Raw genomic sequence first — 20831 nt, 5'->3', positions numbered from 1 at the left:
TTAAAAATATTAAATAAAACAATTTTTTAACAACAAAGGAGACTTATTAAAGAATTTACCTAACACCCCAAAACTACAAATAAGTTTTCCCCGTTTTTACTGAAAATTAACATCTTTCAGTTCTTTTACAACTTTTCTCTAAAAATTAAAAATTAATAAATAAAATAATGGAAATTCAATAAACGTAAAAGATTCAGTAGAACTTAGATCAGTGTACATATTAATTAAAATCACAGAAGTAGTCCATCGGATATCCAGATAACTCATTTGCAATGTTTCCCAAAGTGTGAGTCAAGAGACAGGTTTTGGTGGGTTACGAAAAGTTTTAAGTACTCTTTTTTTTACTGTACAATTTGTAACGTATTTTCTCCCGCCTTTCCGCGTATCTTTCTGATATCAATGGAAGCACGTATGGCTGGCATCAAGAAGTCCGGAGTTCGATTCCTGGCGAGAGCAATGCACACGTTTCCTGCTCCTAAATAAAATGTCTACCGCTTCCTATAAATTATGTCTTATATCTGTAAATACAAATATTACCCCAACCAATGAATTGTTGCTAATTTTATATGTTCATTTATTATTACTCTATTATTAAATTACTTTCTTCTACGTATCTTTGTTTTTCATTTTTTCTTAGAAATGACGTGTATGTGCGTCACAAAGTTAAAAAGGTTTCGGAAATACAATGTATATGCAAATGAGAGATTTCATTACTTCGTTTCTCATATTTTTTTTAATAGAAACTACACAGTCAAAAAATAAAAAAAAAAAAGAAAAAAATTCTATTCCTCTAAAATAAAATGAGAATTTTTTTTTTATGATCACTTACAAAATTAAGAAATAGAACTGTTTTTTATTTGCCCAAACAAACAAATCATTTCTCTTAATGAGTTAATTTCTTTTACTTAAGCCCTAAAAATACATAATCTTAATTCAGAAGTGAAACAACAAAAATCAGCGATATACCTACAAAATTTTCACAGGACTAGTTTCGATGCTTTTACCGAACCATCATCTTCAGCTGCAAAACCGCAAATGAACAAGATAGGAAATAATGATTAGATAAGATAAGAAAGCCTGGACAAGAATAAGCAAGTGGCGCCATCTGTTGGCGAAACCAGAACTAAAACATAATTTCTCTAAAAGCCGAAGCAAATTTGGATTGGAATTAGGATCGTTAACTAGAACAGAAAGATTTTTATGAATGTGAAATGCCTCTAGAAAATCCAGTTCTCCAATGGAAGATGTTTTTTGAATAATTTTGGCAGCAGAAAAATTTAAAGTGTGATTTTCGGACCAACAATGTTGAGCAACAGAAGACTTCTGTATTTCCTTTTTTCTAACATATGCCTCATGTTCTTTGACGCGAAATTTTAAGGCTCTCTTAGTTTGACCAATGTAAATTAAACCACACTGGCAAGGAATCCTATAAATACCCCAGGAATTCATATCCGGAATGGGGTCCTTGAGTATAGAAGTTGGAATTTTATTGATGGGAGAATAAACAGCCCGAAAGTTAAATTTCTGCAAAATATGTGCAACTTTATAGCTAATTGATGGAAAGAAGGGAATGACAACAGAATTTTTATAATCTCCTAAAATAAGAGTGTGGCTTTTAGTGTGTTCAGATGAGAATTTTTTAACTGCTTGATTAATAATGTTGGGTGAAAAGCCCCTGTCAATGGCTATTGCTTTTAAATAATTTAGTTCTTCATCAAGGGCTAATTTGGAGGAGCAAACTTGAAGAGCACGGAAAACATAGGAATAAAATGAAGCTAACTTTTGTTTAGTCGGATGACATGATTTAAAGTGTGGTGGAAGGCAAACCGATGAAGGTTTACGGTAAACTGTAGTACTGAAGTTAGATGTGTTACGTGTGACCAGAATGTCGAGAAACGGAAGAGAACTGCAAGTCTCAAGTTCAAAAGTGAACTGAATAGCAGGATCAATAGAATTCATTGTTGAAAGAACTTTATTTAAATCATCTTTATTACCTTCAAACAGGGTAAAAGTATCGTCTACGTAGCGGAACCATGTCGGGAAGTTTAAAGTTTCAAACAATTTTGATTCATAATAATGCATGTAGATATCAGCCAGGATGGGACTGAGGGGGCTTCCCATGGCTAATCCCTCAGTTTGTTTGTAATATTTATTTTGGAAAACAAAATGTGTTTGTTTCAAACAGAGTTGAGTGAGAGAAATTAGCTCCTCAATTTCGATGCAAGAGAAATGAAATTCGCGAAGTCTGGTTTCTAGACATCTTAATGCACCCTCCACTGGGACATTGGTGAATAATGATTTTACATCAAAAGAAACCATGAGTGAATTACTAGGAGAAATGTTTTTAACCTTTTTTACAAACTCTATTGAATTTTTTATGGTGTAAATGTTATTGTCTAATAGATTGGAAAATCTAGAAACCAAATATTTAGCTAATGGATACGAGGCAGTACCTAAATTTGATACAGTAGGGCGGAAAGGAATACCACTTTTATGAATTTTGGGAAGAGCATATAATCTGGCACAATTCGCAACAGATGGGATAAGCGAATGTTTTAAGTTGCTTGAAATGATTTGCGAAGATTTGATCGCAGTTTTTATTTTGGATAAGTCCGAAGGTGAAGGATCTTTAGGGATCGGATTATATGGTCCTTCGTTTAAGAGTTTAGTGACACCATCGATGTAAGTGTTCTTATCCATGACGACTATCTGGCCGCCTTTGTCGGCCTTTGAAATGATAATATCCGGGTTAGAATGAATTTCGCGCATTGTAGCTCTTTCTCTCGCAGTTAGATTTGGTTTCAAAGGTTTATTATTGAATTTCACATTATGAGCGATAAGATGCCTAATCATTTCTTTCTGTGAATCTGAAACTTTACTGAACTTGAATCTGAAACAAGTTTCAAGTTCAGTAAAGTTTCAGATTCACAGAAAGAAATGATTAGGCATCTTATCGCTCATAATGTGAAATTCAATAATAAACCTTTGAAACCAAATCTAACTGCGAGAGAAAGAGCTACAATGCGCGAAATTCATTCTAACCCGGATATTATCATTTCAAAGGCCGACAAAGGCGGCCAGATAGTCGTCATGGATAAGAACACTTACATCGATGGTGTCACTAAACTCTTAAACGAAGGACCATATAATCCGATCCCTAAAGATCCTTCACCTTCGGACTTATCCAAAATAAAAACTGCGATCAAATCTTCGCAAATCATTTCAAGCAACTTAAAACATTCGCTTATCCCATCTGTTGCGAATTGTGCCAGATTATATGCTCTTCCCAAAATTCATAAAAGTGGTATTCCTTTCCGCCCTATTGTATCAAATTTAGGTACTGCCTCGTATCCTTTAGCTAAATATTTGGTTTCTAGATTTTCCACTCTATTAGACAATAACATTTACACCATAAAAAATTCAATAGAGTTTGTAAAAAAGGTTAAAAACATTTCTCCTAGTAATTTACTCATGGTTTCTTTTGATGTAAAATCATTATTCACCAATGTCCCAGTGGAGGGTGCATTAAGATGTCTAGAAACCAGACTTCGCGAATTTCATTTCTCTTGCATCGAAATTGAGGAGCTAATTTCTCTCACTCAACTCTGTTTGAAACAAACACATTTTGTTTTCCAAAATAAATATTACAAACAAACTGAGGGATTAGCCATGGGAAGCCCCCTCAGTCCCATCCTGGCTGATATCTACATGCATTATTATGAATCAAAATTGTTTGAAACTTTAAACTTCCCGACATGGTTCCGCTACGTAGACGATACTTTTACCCTGTTTGAAGGTAATAAAGATGATTTAAATAAAGTTCTTTCAACAATGAATTCTATTGATCCTGCTATTCAGTTCACTTTTGAACTTGAGACTTGCAATTCTCTTCCGTTTCTCGACATTCTGGTCACACGTAACACATCCAACTTCAGTACTACAGTTTACCGTAAACCTTCATCGGTTTGCCTTCCACCACACTTTAAATCATGTCATCCGACTAAACAAAAGTTAGCTTCATTTTATTCCTATGTTTTCCGTGCTCTTCAAGTTTGCTCCTCCAAATTAGCCCTTGATGAAGAACTAAATTATTTAAAAGCAATAGCTATTGACAGGGGCTTTTCACCCAACATTATTAATCAAGCAGTTAAAAAATTCTCATCTGAACACACTAAAAGCCACACTCTTATTTTAGGAGATTATAAAAATTCTGTTGTCATTCCCTTCTTTCCATCAATTAGCTATAAAGTTGCACATATTTTGCAGAAATTTAACTTTCGGGCTGTTTATTCTCCCATCAATAAAATTCCAACTTCTATACTCAAGGACCCCATTCCGGATATGAATTCCTGGGGTATTTATAGGATTCCTTGCCAGTGTGGTTTAATTTACATTGGCCAAACTAAGAGAGCCTTAAAATTTCGCGTCAAAGAACATGAGGCTTATGTTAGAAAAAAGGAAATACAGAAGTCTTCTGTTGCTTAACATTGTTGGTCCGAAAATCACACTTTAAATTTTTCTGCTGCCAAAATTATTCAAAAAACATCTTCCATTGGAGAACTGGATTTTCTAGAGGCATTTCACATTCATAAAAATCTTTCTGTTCTAGTTAACGATCCTAATTCCAATCCAAATTTGCTTCGGCTTTTAGAGAAATTATGTTTTAGTTCTGGTTTCGCCAACAGATGGCGCCACTTGCTTATTCTTGTCCAGGCTTTCTTATCTTATCTAATCATTATTTCCTATCTTGTTCATTTGCGGTTTTGCAGCTGAAGATGATGGTTCGGTAAAACCATCGAAACTAGTCCTGTGAAAATTTTGTAGGTATAACGCTGATTTTTGTTGTTTGACTTCTGAATTAGTATTTATTCGGCGTGTTATTGTGTCTTAATACATAATCTTATTTTCATTATTTTTTTGGTTCTAATGAGCGAACTATATTTTTGTGTTAGGGGGAATAAGAAATGGAAATTTAAATGTATCATTTTTATTGACATAATATAATACTGGGATTATTATTTAAAATTCTACAAAAAGCTGAAACTAATTAACACATTGTCCAATCTTTCTCTTTCTTAACGTCTTATATCAAATGGAAGAGACACTCGTCAATATGAAATTTAAAGATTGGGCAAAGAGTCAAAATTAGTTTGGCGTAAATTGATTAAAACCCTATCAAGGCGATCAGACAGAGGTATCTCTTCTTCAAGGGCCAAAAAAAAAAGTTTTCTTTGAGTAGATTATATATGAAGCACAGGAAAAAAGTTTCTGAAATTCGTTAACCATACGCGGTTTCCGAACAACGCGAGGAAATGGAAAACTCTGAAAAGCTGCAAGACTAATACGGGAGCATTCAGAGAAATTTGGATAAGTTGCATGTATGGAAAACATTAATCAAAACTCATGCAGAATTATAGTTGCGTTAGTAACATTTTAAGGAAATCTGGCACGTGTCCACTTTCTGCAAAAGGAAAACCCCGAAAACCGAACATGCAGCCACATCATTCGGCTGAGGTCGAATCCAGGACGTCCTGCTTAGCGACTTTATCCATTCGGCCAGTGATGGGCGTAAATTTCCTTACAATTTGTTATTTAATGCAGATGCGCTGGAATATATCTAATAAAATTTTCGCAATAAATACTACAGCGTAAAACAGCAGAACTAGTTAAAATGTCGTACTCACCTCTTCAATTGCTTCTTTCTCTTCCAACGTGTATTCTTCTAGAGTCATCTTCAAATATTTTGCTTAACAACTGCAAAAGTATTTAATATTGAATTAAACACAAAGAAGTGAAGAATATGCATCACATTTCGAGCAAAATGTTTACTTTAAATTATACAATATATTATCTTTAATTTGCTACGTTTTAAACAAATGGATAACTAATATTTAAAAAGCAGTCGCATACAGTACACTGACAGGATGAAAATAATAAATTGATTACTGCTATTGGTACTAACTTATTTAGTTTATCGGAATCAAGAAATGAACAAGTAAGTTTGCCCAGACTTACACAATAACTGTTCCAAGAAATTTGCTTTTAAAATAAACCTCTTTATGACATTTAACTTCAGTTTCTCTACAGTTGCAGATCATAGCGACATCGTTCACTAATCCAAAATCTTATCTTTCTAGATTTTATCTGCTTTCTAGAAAACTTTCCGTTCAAATGCATTTTATGCAACTTGCCTAGAAGATTGTATTATTAAATAAGGAACTTAAACCAGGAAAAAGTATGAATTTAATATTGTAGCTAGGAATAAATTTTGAAAGAAATTTTGATTTGCTAACTAGACAGAGGAAATGCTCCATGAAATAACTTCTAATTTAGATAAAAGGGAAAGTAAAAAATACTTATAATCAAAGCGTTCTAACATTGTGTAAATTTAGGCTTTGCTTTTCTCAACATCCGTCCGTTTTTGCCTCTTTTCATAAGTGCTGCACAAGCTAATATAGCTACGCGTATTAAAAAAATGTTTTATAATAATCGCTTCTGCACAAGAAAAAGGGGAAAGGAAAAAAAGAAAAAATTCTCAAAAAAAGGCAGTCACACATAACAAGAATATATGGCATTTTGAAGTTTCGAAGTAACCTCCTCTAACTGTCTTTTGCAAGTGCGAAAGTCAGGTGTAGTAAACAGCAGTCAGAAGTCCATTATGCTAATTATTACAAAACTAGCAGCTGGGGACGAGTGCTTGAAACTCAAAAGGGTAGGTAATGTCTTAAGTTTGGTACCCAAAATAGTAGGTAAGGAATTCTTTTCTTAAGGTATACGTAAATGAATTAAAATAGGATATATCATTGTTATTGCTCAACATGCATGAGTTTGAATAAGTATGTTGTGTATGATACTGGTATCAGAATCAAATTGCTTGCATGCCGAAAGTACGATTTGAAAGCAATTGCGAGGGCCTAAATTTTTATTTTTGAATAAAATAAAATATTTTAACGAAATAAATTTTTTAAAACTAAATTTTAAAATTCACGTAATGCATATTTATTAAATATACATTAATAATAATAGAAACACCGCTGAGAAAATATTCAGATTTATGCTTTGTGTTCAACTTGAAGTATAGAAATTAGTACCTGCAAGGAATTGCAGTTGGTTACATTTTGTAATTCAGATGTATTGACAGCTAAATAGTAAATTTTCAGACTTTCATTTATTTCAAATAATTTAAATATGTTCAACTAGCGTCTAAATAACTTATTTTTATTTTACACTAATAATAAACAAATTATGAGAATTTTTCAAGTTTTCAGAGAAAGCGTTTCAAATGGAACAAAACTTGAGAATAAATTGTAACAATATGTTCGCTTTCTTTTATTTATTGGATTTGTCTTCGACATATATCGAAAAAATTAATATGTTTATATGTAAATACTGATAAACTTCTTTATTTATTACAGTTACTACAGTTTGACAATCGACACCATTTTTTTACTACAGTTTGACAATCGACACCATTTTGATTCTGATAAAATTTGTAGCCTTGGAGAAAAATTTCGAAATACTAGCTTTATCATAGTAGATACTCGGTTCATACTTACTTTGAGTTTCTTGAAGCAATGTAACGTATTCCCTATGATTTAGAGTTTGTCCACAAATAAAGTTTACAGCTTTAATTACCATTTCCATAACTTCCATCCGCAAACGTTAGGTACAAAATATTTCTTGATTAATATAATGTATTGGTCAAAGCATGCTGTGAAATTTATTGGTCAAAGCATGCTGTGAAATTTGTTTTCTTTCACTATACTTCTGAATTTTACCTTTACTAAATTATATCCATTTTGCAGTTTTTATTTTAGAATGAATATCCTGTGCAGCAGTTTTTCTTTCACAAGAATTATTTCCATGAATTTCTTAAATATTTCATCAAAAATATCTCATTCGAAAATAGCAGGAACCTTTTGCTATATCTGTGATGCCAGCCAGCATTCTCGTGAACAATTAAAAGTTCAGAAAACTTCAAAATCTGTATTGTTTCTTTCATTTGACATCGTAAATCACTAGGCATTTCGTAAGAACATTCTGCTGTCGTGCTGGCTGAAAAACTATTATTTTTAAATAATTATTATTTGTCAGGACAAAGAAGAGTAGCAGGTTTAATTGAACAATACTTAAGGAATATGCCAGCAGTAAATGGTTTTGATCGTTTTATAATGATGCGCTAGAGTAAGTGGACTGTTGCTTCAACTGAGTTTATTTACTTTAGTTTAAAAAAAATATGATAAAAAATCTGACATCTGAAAAAAAATTAGATTCATTCTTATATGCCGTAAATACGATCCCATATATTTAATTTTTGTTTGATAAGTAATTAAAGTCTGTACTTTATACTTTATCTTTTGCTTTTTTGAGTAATTTATCATGAATTAACGATAAAAGAGAGTGCTGATCGCAAGTATTCAAAGAGATTCAAAGACCTCATATTCAGCAGATGATGCAGAGGACGTTGCTGTATAAATTGCTCAGGACATTGCTGTGTAAATTGAAGGATGTTGCTCATCAGGACATTGATCTATAAATTAAAGATCTTTGCTTAAAGATTCAGCATGTTTAATTTTCACATTAACCTTTTCATCATCATTCTCAGTATCTCTCTCATGACTGCAAGCGATGTCTTCGCATCCGTTTATCCTTTGAGAAACATGCCTAGGAATTCATTGTAGACAGTTGGAGGCTACCAGCAAACGACCAGTAAAGTCGCTGAACTCGGGTATTATGGTACGGGGTTTGAAGCCCGGCGGGTTCGTGTACGTTATTGCGGTTTGCCCCAACTGTTACGAGTATATGAACTAGTTCCCTTTATAAAATCCTCCACGTAAGCATTCCACCCGTTAGGCGGAGAGCCCTCGAGTGCTTTGCCATAATCCAAATAAACCAAACCAAACCATTGTCAACTGGTGTCTGACTGCTATTGTTGCTTTCATCTTTAACACATGTAAATAATTTTTTTCTATCGTAATTTACATTAGAAGGGCCATCAAATAGCTCATTCTTAATAAGAAAAGCCAGAAGAGCAATCACTTAATTTCTCAATGATTTCTTAAACTGATTGCGGCCTCAATAGAGATTTCTATTGGCAAAGACCCGATTAATAAAAGTTCTTACGTATTTCCAATAAATTTTATTCAGTGTCAATAAAATGTGTATTTTTCGTTTTTATGTCGACACTTACTTCTATGTCGATATTTCTTACTTAGGATACAATAAATATATCATTTCTGGCTTGACAAATATTGCCACTGCGCAAAATATAATGTTCTGCATTTAATCTTCTACGCATTCGCACTTTTAATAAGTTTTCGGAATGTTACAATTCAGCAAAACAAACGATATTAATTTTTTAATTTAATAAATCTGTAAACTGCTTAACAAATGAATGATTAAAAAACAACGCATTTCTTGGTACTTTAAAATCTTAATGTTTTTGACAGTATATTTTTTCGATGTAAATCAAAAGCATGCTGCGTTACTGTAATTATTATTGCAAACTCAGATCAAATATTGCAACGCTCGGGAAATCTACTCGAGCGAATCTGGCAACGTAAAGAAATAATAACAATAGATTTAATGTATAGAATTTTATGATTGCAGGTTAAGATTAATGCAGATCACAGAAGCTTAACGTTAAAATACAAGGATGATTCATTCAGTTATAAGTATAATATTAATGTAAATATACTGCATTTAAAAATTCTCTTTATTTCTTCCCCTTAAACGTGTTTACTCATTAACGAACTGTAATCACATTTCCATAACACCATTCTCGGAAGCACAAGTAATGCGCTTCCTTGCATGTCCTAAGGAATATAGAATTAGGAATCTGTACGATAGCATTGTTCTTTAACGAACCATTGGAATTACTAAAACATGTATAACATAATTGCGGCCTACTATTGCGTCATTGTATTGCGTACACCCATTCAGAACCCACAAATAAACGTTTCCATATATAATTAATTTTTTCGTATTTCGTATTTTCTAAATATTTAGTTTGCATTCATTAGAAACATGCGTGTAATGCATATTTGTGCAATCCACGTAAAGTCATTTATAATTCTTAGGTTGAGATCTTCGAATAGAATTTCAACTGAATAACTAATGATTTTGTTTTTTACATTATTATATAGTTGATTTAATTTCAAATTAGGATTAAATTATGATGAAATTATTTTAATTTTTATCCCGAGTTAGCCCAGAAGGGCTATTAATTTCGTTTTGGCATTTGACGTTGAAAACTAAATGTCCGTTTCCCTTTTCAAATTGTTGCCACCAAATATTATCGTCCTGTGTTAAATTTAAAGAAATTAAATAATGAAGAATCTGTATAAATGTGTATGTGGATCTCGCATTGTGATAAAACGACGTTACCTAGAGGCATTCAATTTATAATAAGCTACGTCTCCACCCGAATATGGGTATCTGGAAGCCAAAGTTTGAAATTTGTTTTATTACCTATTTCATATTTTGTAAAGCATTTATGAGTTTCTGATTAAGAAACTCAACGATTTCAAAACGAGGAATGGCAACACTTTACCAAAAAATAAAAAATAAAAAATATCTCCAGTGTGCAAGACTGTGGAAATGCGCTTTTTAAATTATTTTGTGATATTGCTGTTGAATTGAACTTTATGGTTTAAAGTGCCAAGAACATAATATTTAATAAATAAAGGTAACATACAAAACGTTAAAAAACGTCCCTCTGTGTGTAATATAAAATCTAAAAGCTTTCATTTTTTTAAAATTTTTTATCTATGCAATTTCTTTTGCATTATTAAAAATTTATTTGCTGTTGAAAATTTTATTTTTCTTCACTTGGCGTTTCCAAAGTTTTCAGGAGCGCAGTGTCTCAGATTTCGCTGATTCGTTTTTGGTTTGAAAATAAGCCTATAAACTATCAATATTCTGCTTTTATGATATTCAGCATTTTATTTTTATTGGAATACTGTTTATATATTTTGTTATATTAATTAAGGATATTTTATGTATTCTGTACATGAAGCGACTTTTCAGCCTTTCCCATTTCAGTAATATCTAGAAAAAGGGTAAAAAATCGGTCCACTTCGGGCCTTTTCTTTCCTTTTGCAGGCTTTTGGGGAAACATAAAAATCGGGCTATTTTGATCTTTCATTACATTCCCCCTCTTTACTATACAGCGAAACGAACACGGTTTACGAATTTAATTTGTTCTTAAAGGCCGTTCTTGATATGAAATGTTCGTAAACCAAAACTATTTCGCTTAGCAATTAATCTAAAAGAAATTAGTATGTACTTGAACCACAGATAGTTTCTCATTCAGATGAAAAGGTTACCGTATCTGTACAATGGAAAGTGGACGGCATAAATAAAAAGTGATGAGGAAGAGAAAAAGAAGAGAACTATTGTTTCAATGAAAAATCCTCTTTCATAAAAAATGAGGTAAATATTTTTCTGAGACATTTCCTTTTATTTTTATTTTACAGTTTAGAGCCACTCAGCTGTGTCTAAGAATCACGTCGCTCAAAATGTGTCCGATGTGATGTTATTCTCTAGGTTTGTCACTGAAATTGCTTGCGTTGTACCTTACTACTGTTTTATTAGGGTGGCATTGTTAAATGAAAATTTCGCATCTTACTCATTTCGTACAAATTGCGCGGATTAAAGAAACAGAACCATATTTTTTTCCCTTCCTCCGATTTCCTGTGTAACACTAATACGATGCTTTTATCTACTGCTCGAAAGCGCCCTGTATCACGTCAAAGCGTCATTTCCGCACACACATTCCCTTACAAATTCTACTTAATTTGATTCCTCCGTCTGTCTTTCAATTTTTGCCATATATTTTTAAATCACCTTGTATATTTACAACCATTAGATATTTTTCAGGTAAATGTCACTTAAAAAGCGTGTAAATCCGCGTGTAATCAAACATGTATGTATAACGCGCATGCATGGATCTCCTAACATATAGTCGAAAACTTGAAAAAATGTATTTCTGCAAATGTTGAAACAAAGGTTATGGATAATCAGAAAACTACTAACCCTAAAAAATTCTTTTAACATATAGTGAAGGAAAATTCGAATTTTATCCACTAAAAAGCTCTCTAAAAAAGCAAGCTCTATAAACTCTGAAAAATATTGTTTTATTTCCTTGTTGCCAGTTCTTTTATGACTATCGATTTTCTTTTATATTTTTACGTGAGTGCTTTGAAATGACACTGAACGTTGAACTTTTATACGAACTAGAACTTGAACTATAACAATATTTTTGATAATCTTTAGTAAGAATAGTTTGTTTCAACATGAAAATTTTGATCATAGTGTTTACATGATATACACATTACTAATCAGCCAATAACTATACTTCCTATCTGCGTACTGTACTAGCTGTTCCAAAACATGGCTGCGATAAAAACTGATATAGATTACTGGAGAAGTCAAACAACCAGAAAAAGCTAATGTTTATAAAATTTGCAGGACTATTTTCCATGGTTTAACCACAGAGCCATATGCCTCAGCTGCCTAAGTGCAAATGAACGAGATAATATATGGTGATAAGATAAGAATGGCTGGATAGAAGTTAAGCTATTGGTGCCATCTATTGATGAAACAAGAAAACTAAAGCAAAATGTCTTTAAAGGCTGAAGCCAAAAATGAATTGCAATTAGGGTCGTTAACTAGAGCAGAAAGATTTTTTTTGAATGTGAAACGCCTTAATAAAATACAATTCCCCAATGAAAGTTGTTTTGTGAATAATTTCTGCTGCAGAAATATACAAAGTGGGATTTTCGGACTAACAGTGCTGGGTAATAAATGATTTCTTAGTTTCCTTCTTCTTAACATATGCCTCGTATTCTTGAACGCGAACTTTTAAGACTGTCTTAGTTTGACCAATGTAAATTAAACCACATTTGCAAGGAATCCTGTAAATACCCCAGGAACAATACTGATAGGAAGAAAAACTTTTAAGACTGTCTTAGTTTAACCAATGTAAATTAAACCACATTTGCAAGGAATCCTGTAAATACCCCAGGAACTCGTACTGATAGGAGGAAAAACACCCGAAGTTTAAATTTCTGCAAATTACATGCAATTTTATAGCTAATCGATGAAAAGAAAGGAATGACGACATAATGCTTGTAATCTCCTAAAACGATAGTGTGCCTTTTTATGTATTGAGATGAGAATTTTTTAACTGCTTGGTCAATAATGTTGGGTGAAAAATCCCTGTCGATAGCAACCGCTTTTAAATAATTTAGTTCTTGATCAAGAGTCAGTTTGTAGGAGCAAATATGTAATGCACGTAAAACAAAAGAATAAAATAAAGCTAACTTCTGTTTAGTCCGATGACATGATATGAAGTGTGGTTAAAGACAAAGCGATAAACATTATTAGTGAAGTTAGTTATGTTACGTGTGACCGAAATGTCGAGGAACGGAAGAGAAGTAGATGTCTCTAGTTCAAAGGTGAACTGAATAGCAGCATCAATGGAAATCGTTATTATCTTTATTACTGTCAAACAGAGTAGAAGTATCGTCTACATAGCATAACCATACCGGGAAGAGTTTCAAATAATTTTGATTCATAATAATGCACATAGATTTCAGCAAGGATGGAACTAGTGGGATTCCTATCTGAAAGGATGGAACCAGCGGGGCTCTCTTAGTCCTATCATTGCTGATATCTAAAGTATTATGAATGAAAATTATTTGGAACTTCAACGGCATGCAAAATTTGCGGATTTACGGAGTAATTTAAAATAAATTATACCCAAAAAGTGCTTTTGATTTCTGCAATGAGTTTATTTTATAAATACATACCGTGAGAAGTTAATTCTTACTAACCATCAAAACTTTACCAACTGAATATTTTTGCATGTCTTTTATTGACGTAAATTTAAACCTTTTAATTTAAACTTAAGTCGTGATTACAAAGAAAAAGGTACTCAATTTTACTCAATTTTCGGTAATTAAAATTAAGTAAAATTTATTTTGAGCAGTGTTGCTAAATAGCAGCCCGCAAGTTAAATCTAACTCGCAAATCTAATTTTTATAGCCCTTTTATTACTTTTCTTCGGATAATTTTATTTTTCGAGCTGCTGGAATGCAATTTTGCACTCGCATGCGTGAACGTGTCTTCAAAATGCTTGTCACATTTCATCAGGTTTTTCATGTTTTCTGGCCTCCAGCACAGTACAGAATTTTAAGGTATTTCAAAGTTAGATAAAATCGGGATATTTTCAAAGAATTCCGTTACGTCAATGAAAGCTATTCCAATTGAGCATTCAGAACAATATTTTCCTTGTTTCGTCATCATAAGTAATTTTTAGAGGAAAATATTATGTTATAAATAAATCACAATGAAGAATTGATTCCGGAATTTTATTAACTACACAATTCTGAAATATTTCAACCATAAATAGAAAATTTGGTCCATATAAATGTACTCTTGACAACTAATAAATTTGAGTTTGGGGATTTTCGATGATATCCAATGCTCAACACGACGTAAAAGAAAAAAATATTGGATTTGAATTGTGGAAATTTCTCTCACATCAGCAGTACCCATTTCGGAAGAAATAGGTGGTTTATTAATAGTTTACATTAGAGAGACACCTTTTTTCCATGCTGAAGATTTTAAATCGAACTCCAGAAACAGCCTAAAATTTGCCCAACATATTCTAATATTCTCAGATTTGTAACCTCAGAAATTGAACGGAACTTCAAGCAGCCAGTGAATCGCATGTAAAGTCTATTTTAAAATGTAAGCTATGTTATTACAAGTTTAAAATAAATATTTAATTATAGACGTATGTAAAATGTTTAATAGTCTTGATTAGTTCTGCTCCTTTGCTTCTATAATCTGAAAAAACGAAAGTAAGTGTAGTTGGTTGTTAACCTTTATAATTTTAATCTACGAAAAACACATAAAATTAACAGTGTATTTTAAGATACTTCGCTTAAAAAATGAAACAGCTTCCATAAAATTATGCACCATATTTTAAAAACACTTTATTAATTTAAGTCTGCGTCTGTTATTAATATTGAAAAAACTAAAACTTCCAGAAAATTTTCTGTGTACTATAAAACATCCTGCGGAAAGAACTCTGATTAACTGTATTCCTCTACTTCTGTTATTATGACGCAGTTCAACCATGCATTTGTTTGATAATAGACAAATTTACATTACTGATAGTATACACCATTTACATTGTTGATAACACGCAGGCCACTATTCATTGTTGATAACATACAAATTTGCTTTCATTTCAACTAAGATACACACAATACAGTAAACAAAAATTCCGGTTGGAAAAGTCTAAATTATATTTGAATCTTCACTCTCATACCTTTAGTTTCAATTAGAAATAATATTCTGCTCGACTTTATAGTTCTGGAAGAATAAAATTCAGATTTCGGTAATTCAATAATTGCTGTGAAACAAGTAGAAATGTGATTATTAATTAAGAAACAGGTTTCAAGTTCTTTACTCGTTGAAGCTTTTCAAGCATAACAATAAATACGGTGCATAACAACATTGCACCCAAATGCTTTGTCTCAGGGTATAACTTTATCTCATTCTACAACGTACAGCTCACAAAAAAATTTAACGAACTTTTATCTGGTTTCAAAGGTACAGCAATTACCAAAATCCAAAATCAATATTCAGCGTTATGATAATTTCTTTAAAGTTTTTATTATAGCTGAAAACATTTTAAGAAATATTCTTTTATTTGAGAAATCAAAAGTGCTAACTTTCCCGAGGTGATGATATGAGGTTTTATTTTTACTCTTTATTAGTTGCAAATATGAAAATAATACTCGTTTTTAATACTCTCTGTTCATTCTGCAATTGCATTATCACTTCATTCCCAAGTTTTCCACTTCCAGAAAAATTACAGCCTTTGATTTCTTAAGTAGAACTTTTTTTTATTGCTTCTAACCAAAGTTAAAACTTGCTTTTCGGTTCAGTTATGACAGCTTCGAAGATTGCGTAGACTTTACACACTTTACAGTATTTTAAAATCAAAGCAAAGTTGATCAGTGTTAATTAATTCTCAGCAAATTCAAAATTCTCATCACTATACTAAATTTTATGAAAGCTCATTTTCCGTTTAAGTGACAGATATGTTCCCACTTCCATCTACAGTGGTACGTATCTTTGCAAGCTTTTCCTAGGCGTGTATATCTGTGCATGTGTGTGTGCATGCATGTGCAGAAAATTTGTATATTTCTTTGTATTTTGGAATGTCCACAAAAATCATCATTTAGTAACATGAAATAATTTAAAGAATGCAAAGTATCACAAATCATTAAAAGAATCAAAATTACCAGGAAAATTTCAAACCAAACTTCATCTCTTTAATGTGTATTATGTAGCCTACGTAATTCTAATATGCCATTTGAAGATTTTCTTCATCTAAAGATTGAGAATTTTCTCCGTTCCAAAACATATTATTATAAAAGAAAATCGTTCTCAGTTTCATAATGTTACGTTTTCTGTTATCTACATCAGGTACAGTAAAATCAGATTCGAGAATTCATCCAACAATAAGGCCTTTAATTCTTCTTAAAGTAAACCATTTGCTGTCAGAACGTTTTGCAAGCGCCAGAGTTTATTTAAATAGTTAGATTATTTGAATAAGTCAAAACACACAAGAACAATCTATTTTAAGAGAAGGATCCCTTCGTGCACAGCTTTCTATGGGAAAATGGCTTGTAGCCACATTACATATGGAAAAAACTATGATCTATAAAAAGAAAAGGTTCGATTTTTTCCAAAGCAGGAATTCGATTTTCGATTTTTTTTATTATTAATTTTTCCATGACTCACTTGACGTATGAAAGTGAAAGAAATAATGGCAAAACTGCATAGGAAATAACAGCTTTTAAGTCAGGAAATCACGGATAAGCAAATCATGAAGAAACCCACGAAAGAATTCATGCAGCCGTTTGCCTGAGTTAGATTTCAGATTTTTACCATTGTAAATATTCAGCCACTAGTGGGTGCTAACAACAGAACAGCAGTAATGCATTTTAGTGTCTTGTGCGAGTTCACCAGAGTTTAGTAAGTGTATGAGCAGAAAGCTCTGCAGCTAGATCCAAGGAGCAATTTAGTTTGAAAGGAAATTAGTTTCGATTTAGTTTGAAGGACTTATTAGGATTCAAACAATTACGCAAAAGAAGCTTACAAATCTTTACAAACCAGTAAAGTTACGGGCGCAGGTGAAGATACAGACTCGTTAAGGAAAGTTACTGAACCTCTGTCAAAAACGTGATAAAGGAGGATATTTGCTTGACAAAATGGAACTATTTGGAAGAGAATGCCAACACCAACGTTTACATCAAAAGAGAAAACTCTATATGGAGTTTCAAAGGTCACAAAATATCGGAGCACTGTTATGACGGGCAGAAATGATTCACGGGTCTTAAATTATTATTAGTCCAAAGGAATTTCAGTCCCGAAGGACTATTGCTTTCGTTTTGGTATTTTGCGTCGGACTCATAAACGTCGGTTTACTTTTCAAACTGTTGCCACAAAATGTTAGAGTTCTGCATTATATTTGAAGAAATTAAATAATGAAAAATCTGCATAAATAATTGTCTATTTCTCGCATTGTGATAAAACAATGGTACATAGAGCCATCGAATTTTGAATGACGAAATCCTACTGCGAATATGGGCATCTGAAATCCCAAATTTGGAATTTGTTTTATTATAGATTTTATATTTTGTAAAACTTTAACGAATTTTTGATTTACAAACTCAATGCTTTAAAAGCGAGAAATGGCAACGTTATATATATAAAAAAAATACTTTTATCTCCAGCTCGCGAGACTGTGTATATCGGAAATTCTAAAGATATGGTTAATTTAACATTATTTTGCGATATTGCTCTTGAACTGAATTTTATGGTTTAAGTGCAAAGAACATGATATTTAATAAATAAAGGTAACACTCAAAACGTTAAAAAAACGCCCCTTTGGACGTAATTTAAAATCTGAAAAATTTCAGATTTTTTTTTTTTTTTTTCTACAGAATTAAATATTAGCTTAAATTATTAGCTCTCTTCTTTACAACTCCAGTGCCAACTATCCTTCTCCAGAGCTAAATCAGCTATCACCTGATATTTTCTCATTTAAAAAGTGTGTTTATTTGCCTTTGTTTTTATATACTTTTATATGTTTTTCGCATTTATATACTTTTATATATTTTTCCCATTTGTATAATTTACATCCGAGCAGTGGCGGCTCGTGGCTAAAATTAGTAGGGGGTGCTGTTCGAAAAAAATTTAATCTTTAAAATTGCGTAAAAGGAATATAAAAAGAAAATTTAGTTTGAAACTTCATGAAATCTATCTTACAAGAAAAAAAAAGTAAACATTTCTTAATTATTTTAACAAAAATTGTTACAGTTCAATCTTTGTATATTCTTTTAAAAATGAAATCCATTCCTCTTGTTTTAATTTGCGCGAAAAGATCAATAATTTTCTCCTTGATTTCTGGATGACAGCTGAGGAAATTTTTCTTTACGTAATGCAAGCGCATTTAGTCTTTCCGAATTCCTAGTGCTTCTTAGAAATGTTTTCATTCTTTTCAATGTTGAAAAGCAGCGTTCTGCTTCTGATGTAGTCATGGGAACTCTCAAGAGAATTTTGATCAGTTTCGTAATTTAACTAAGAACATCATTTAGATTATTTTCGAAGATAAATTTCAGTAGCTCAATTAAGTATTTTTGGATATTCAGACCTACAATAGAATACTTTTAGTTCAGTTTCAAGCTTTTCTTTGTTAATCATTGGATATGCTTCAGTGGTCAGTACTATTTCTTGTGTAGAATGTTCATTCCCAAAACTAAGCATTTCTTGTTAAACAATTTAGCAACTGCTAACTGTTTAGCGGAAGAATATTTGTGCATTATATCAATACATAGTATAAAGTCACATATTTCCTTAGATTCTTCCATCAGTGTCTTTGAAAAATTCTCACAGTACTTTGAGTTTCTTAAATCTAAAACAGCAGTTTTGAAATTTGTTTTAAATTCATTAACTTTAAACACACTAATTTCTCTGGATTGCATTTAGTTGTATATTATTTCAACATGAGGCATCTGATAAAAACGCTCTAACCAAAATTTGAAATTATCATCATTTAGATATTTTAAAATTCCTGTTGCTTTTGCAATAGTTTGATCTGCATTTGCGGTTGAGTGAAGGCAATTTTTTAAAAGTTGCAAATTTTCATGAACTCTGTATATGGTCCGTATTATGAAGTTCCACCTTGTGGAAGAATACCACACGCGTGGAATAAAAAGAAGTGCTCTTCTCCATGAGTATACACATAAAATAATAATATTGTAGTTTTTTTAAAAAGTTGCACTTAAGCAGTTTAGAGATTCGACTTACGTAAAAGTTTACAGAACGCATTATTTAGGTAATTACCTCAACCTCAGGTACTCATTCCAGCGAATAATGAGAGGCTCATTAAAAGAGCTAACTTCTGCTTTCAACTTCTGTTCGTAATTACGCGCAATATATAGCCTGCATTTTACTGCACATTCCTAGATTGTATGACTTGCTACCGTTTTTGTAAAGAAATCAAAATTTATTTGAGTTGTCAGAGATCCGTCAACATTTTAAATGCGTACTTAGTTTGGTTGGTTTGATTTATTTGATTAAAGCAGAGCACACGAGGGCTATATAACTCAGGAGAGGGATGCCTTCGGAGACTTTTCAAGGCGAACTGGCTCGTATTTACGTTACACGTGAGGAAAACCACAAAAACGCCCATGCAGCCAGACATTTCTCCGGAAATCGAACTGACCGGCTATCATTAACCGAACTATATACCCCAGACCGAACTATCATTGTTCAGCGAATTTACCGGTTGGCCGCTGGTGGTCCTCTAAATAGGTGCTTAAATTATCAAACGTTGGATAAACTCTGAAGAAACGCCATTTTTCGAATATTTCACAAGCAAAAAATTCTAAGAATTTAGTTAACTCAAACAAGAAAAATAATGTTCAAAGTAGAAATAAAGTATATTTTTATGATCTAATGAGCAAAAAATATTTATAAAATAAATTTATATATATTACATAAAATATGTATATTTAATATAATAATTGTATATGTATTTAAATTATTATAACTAAATATATATATATATATATATATATATATATATATTTGTAATAAAATTCTATGTAAATTATGAACAGAATAAAAATGCTTCTGACCCAGAGCTAATACTTCGCTTTCGATTAAAATTCAAACCGAAATAAAATCCTATTTAAGCCTTTCTTGGAATCGTTATTATTAAAGTAGACTATGTCTATGAGTTGACAATTTTGTTTAAATAATGCTTCTTGATAAACGATGTCCAGTTGATTAAGGAACTATGACTTTCCTAAAATACCTTCGGAAATTTTGGGTTTTTTCCCAAGATTAAATATATTTTTCAAAGACTATCTTTATCAAAATACCTGTAACACAGCATAACTGCGAAACAAAAATGTTTCTTCTACTATCGATGGTAAAGCTATATGATGCTTATATATATATATATATATATATATATATATATATATATATAATATATAATATATAAGTATAACCAATACTACCATTAAACTATTTTAATCGAAAATTTTGAAACGCAGGTGGCCCCTGAATATTTTTTAATGAGATAATTCTAGTAAAAACAAATAAAAAAATGGAAACATTTTGTATCTTATATTTTTTATAAATGTGTACGGTTTTCAAACATTATTAGATGCTAGATTATAATAAATTGAAATAACTACTGTTGCAATCCCATACATATTGACAAGTCTTTC

The 20831-nt window shown here is 31.7% G+C and overlaps 1 protein-coding gene across 5 annotated transcripts in view; it reads right to left on the bottom strand.

Moving 5' to 3' along the window:
- Nucleotides 1-5679: 5679 nt before the first annotated feature.
- The window catches only part of LOC146998384 (uncharacterized), a 133063-nt gene continuing 117911 nt past the window's right edge, over nucleotides 5680-20831 (bottom strand). For all 5 annotated transcript variants that reach the window (XR_015039412.1, XR_015039411.1, XR_015039413.1 and 2 more), the window contains exon 2: nucleotides 5680-5754. The gene's annotated coding sequence lies outside the window, so the exon portion shown is untranslated. The remainder of the gene's footprint in view (nucleotides 5755-20831) is intronic.

The sequence above is a fragment of the Stegodyphus dumicola genome, chromosome 2 (assembly GCF_044657685.1).
Source record: "Stegodyphus dumicola isolate Sdum_Otavi_A_Nest chromosome 2, ASM4465768v1".
Classification (NCBI taxonomy): Eukaryota; Metazoa; Arthropoda; class Arachnida; order Araneae; family Eresidae; genus Stegodyphus; species Stegodyphus dumicola.
Note: the sequence above shows the minus strand (reverse complement) of the source record. Positions and strands in the feature narration are given on the sequence as shown.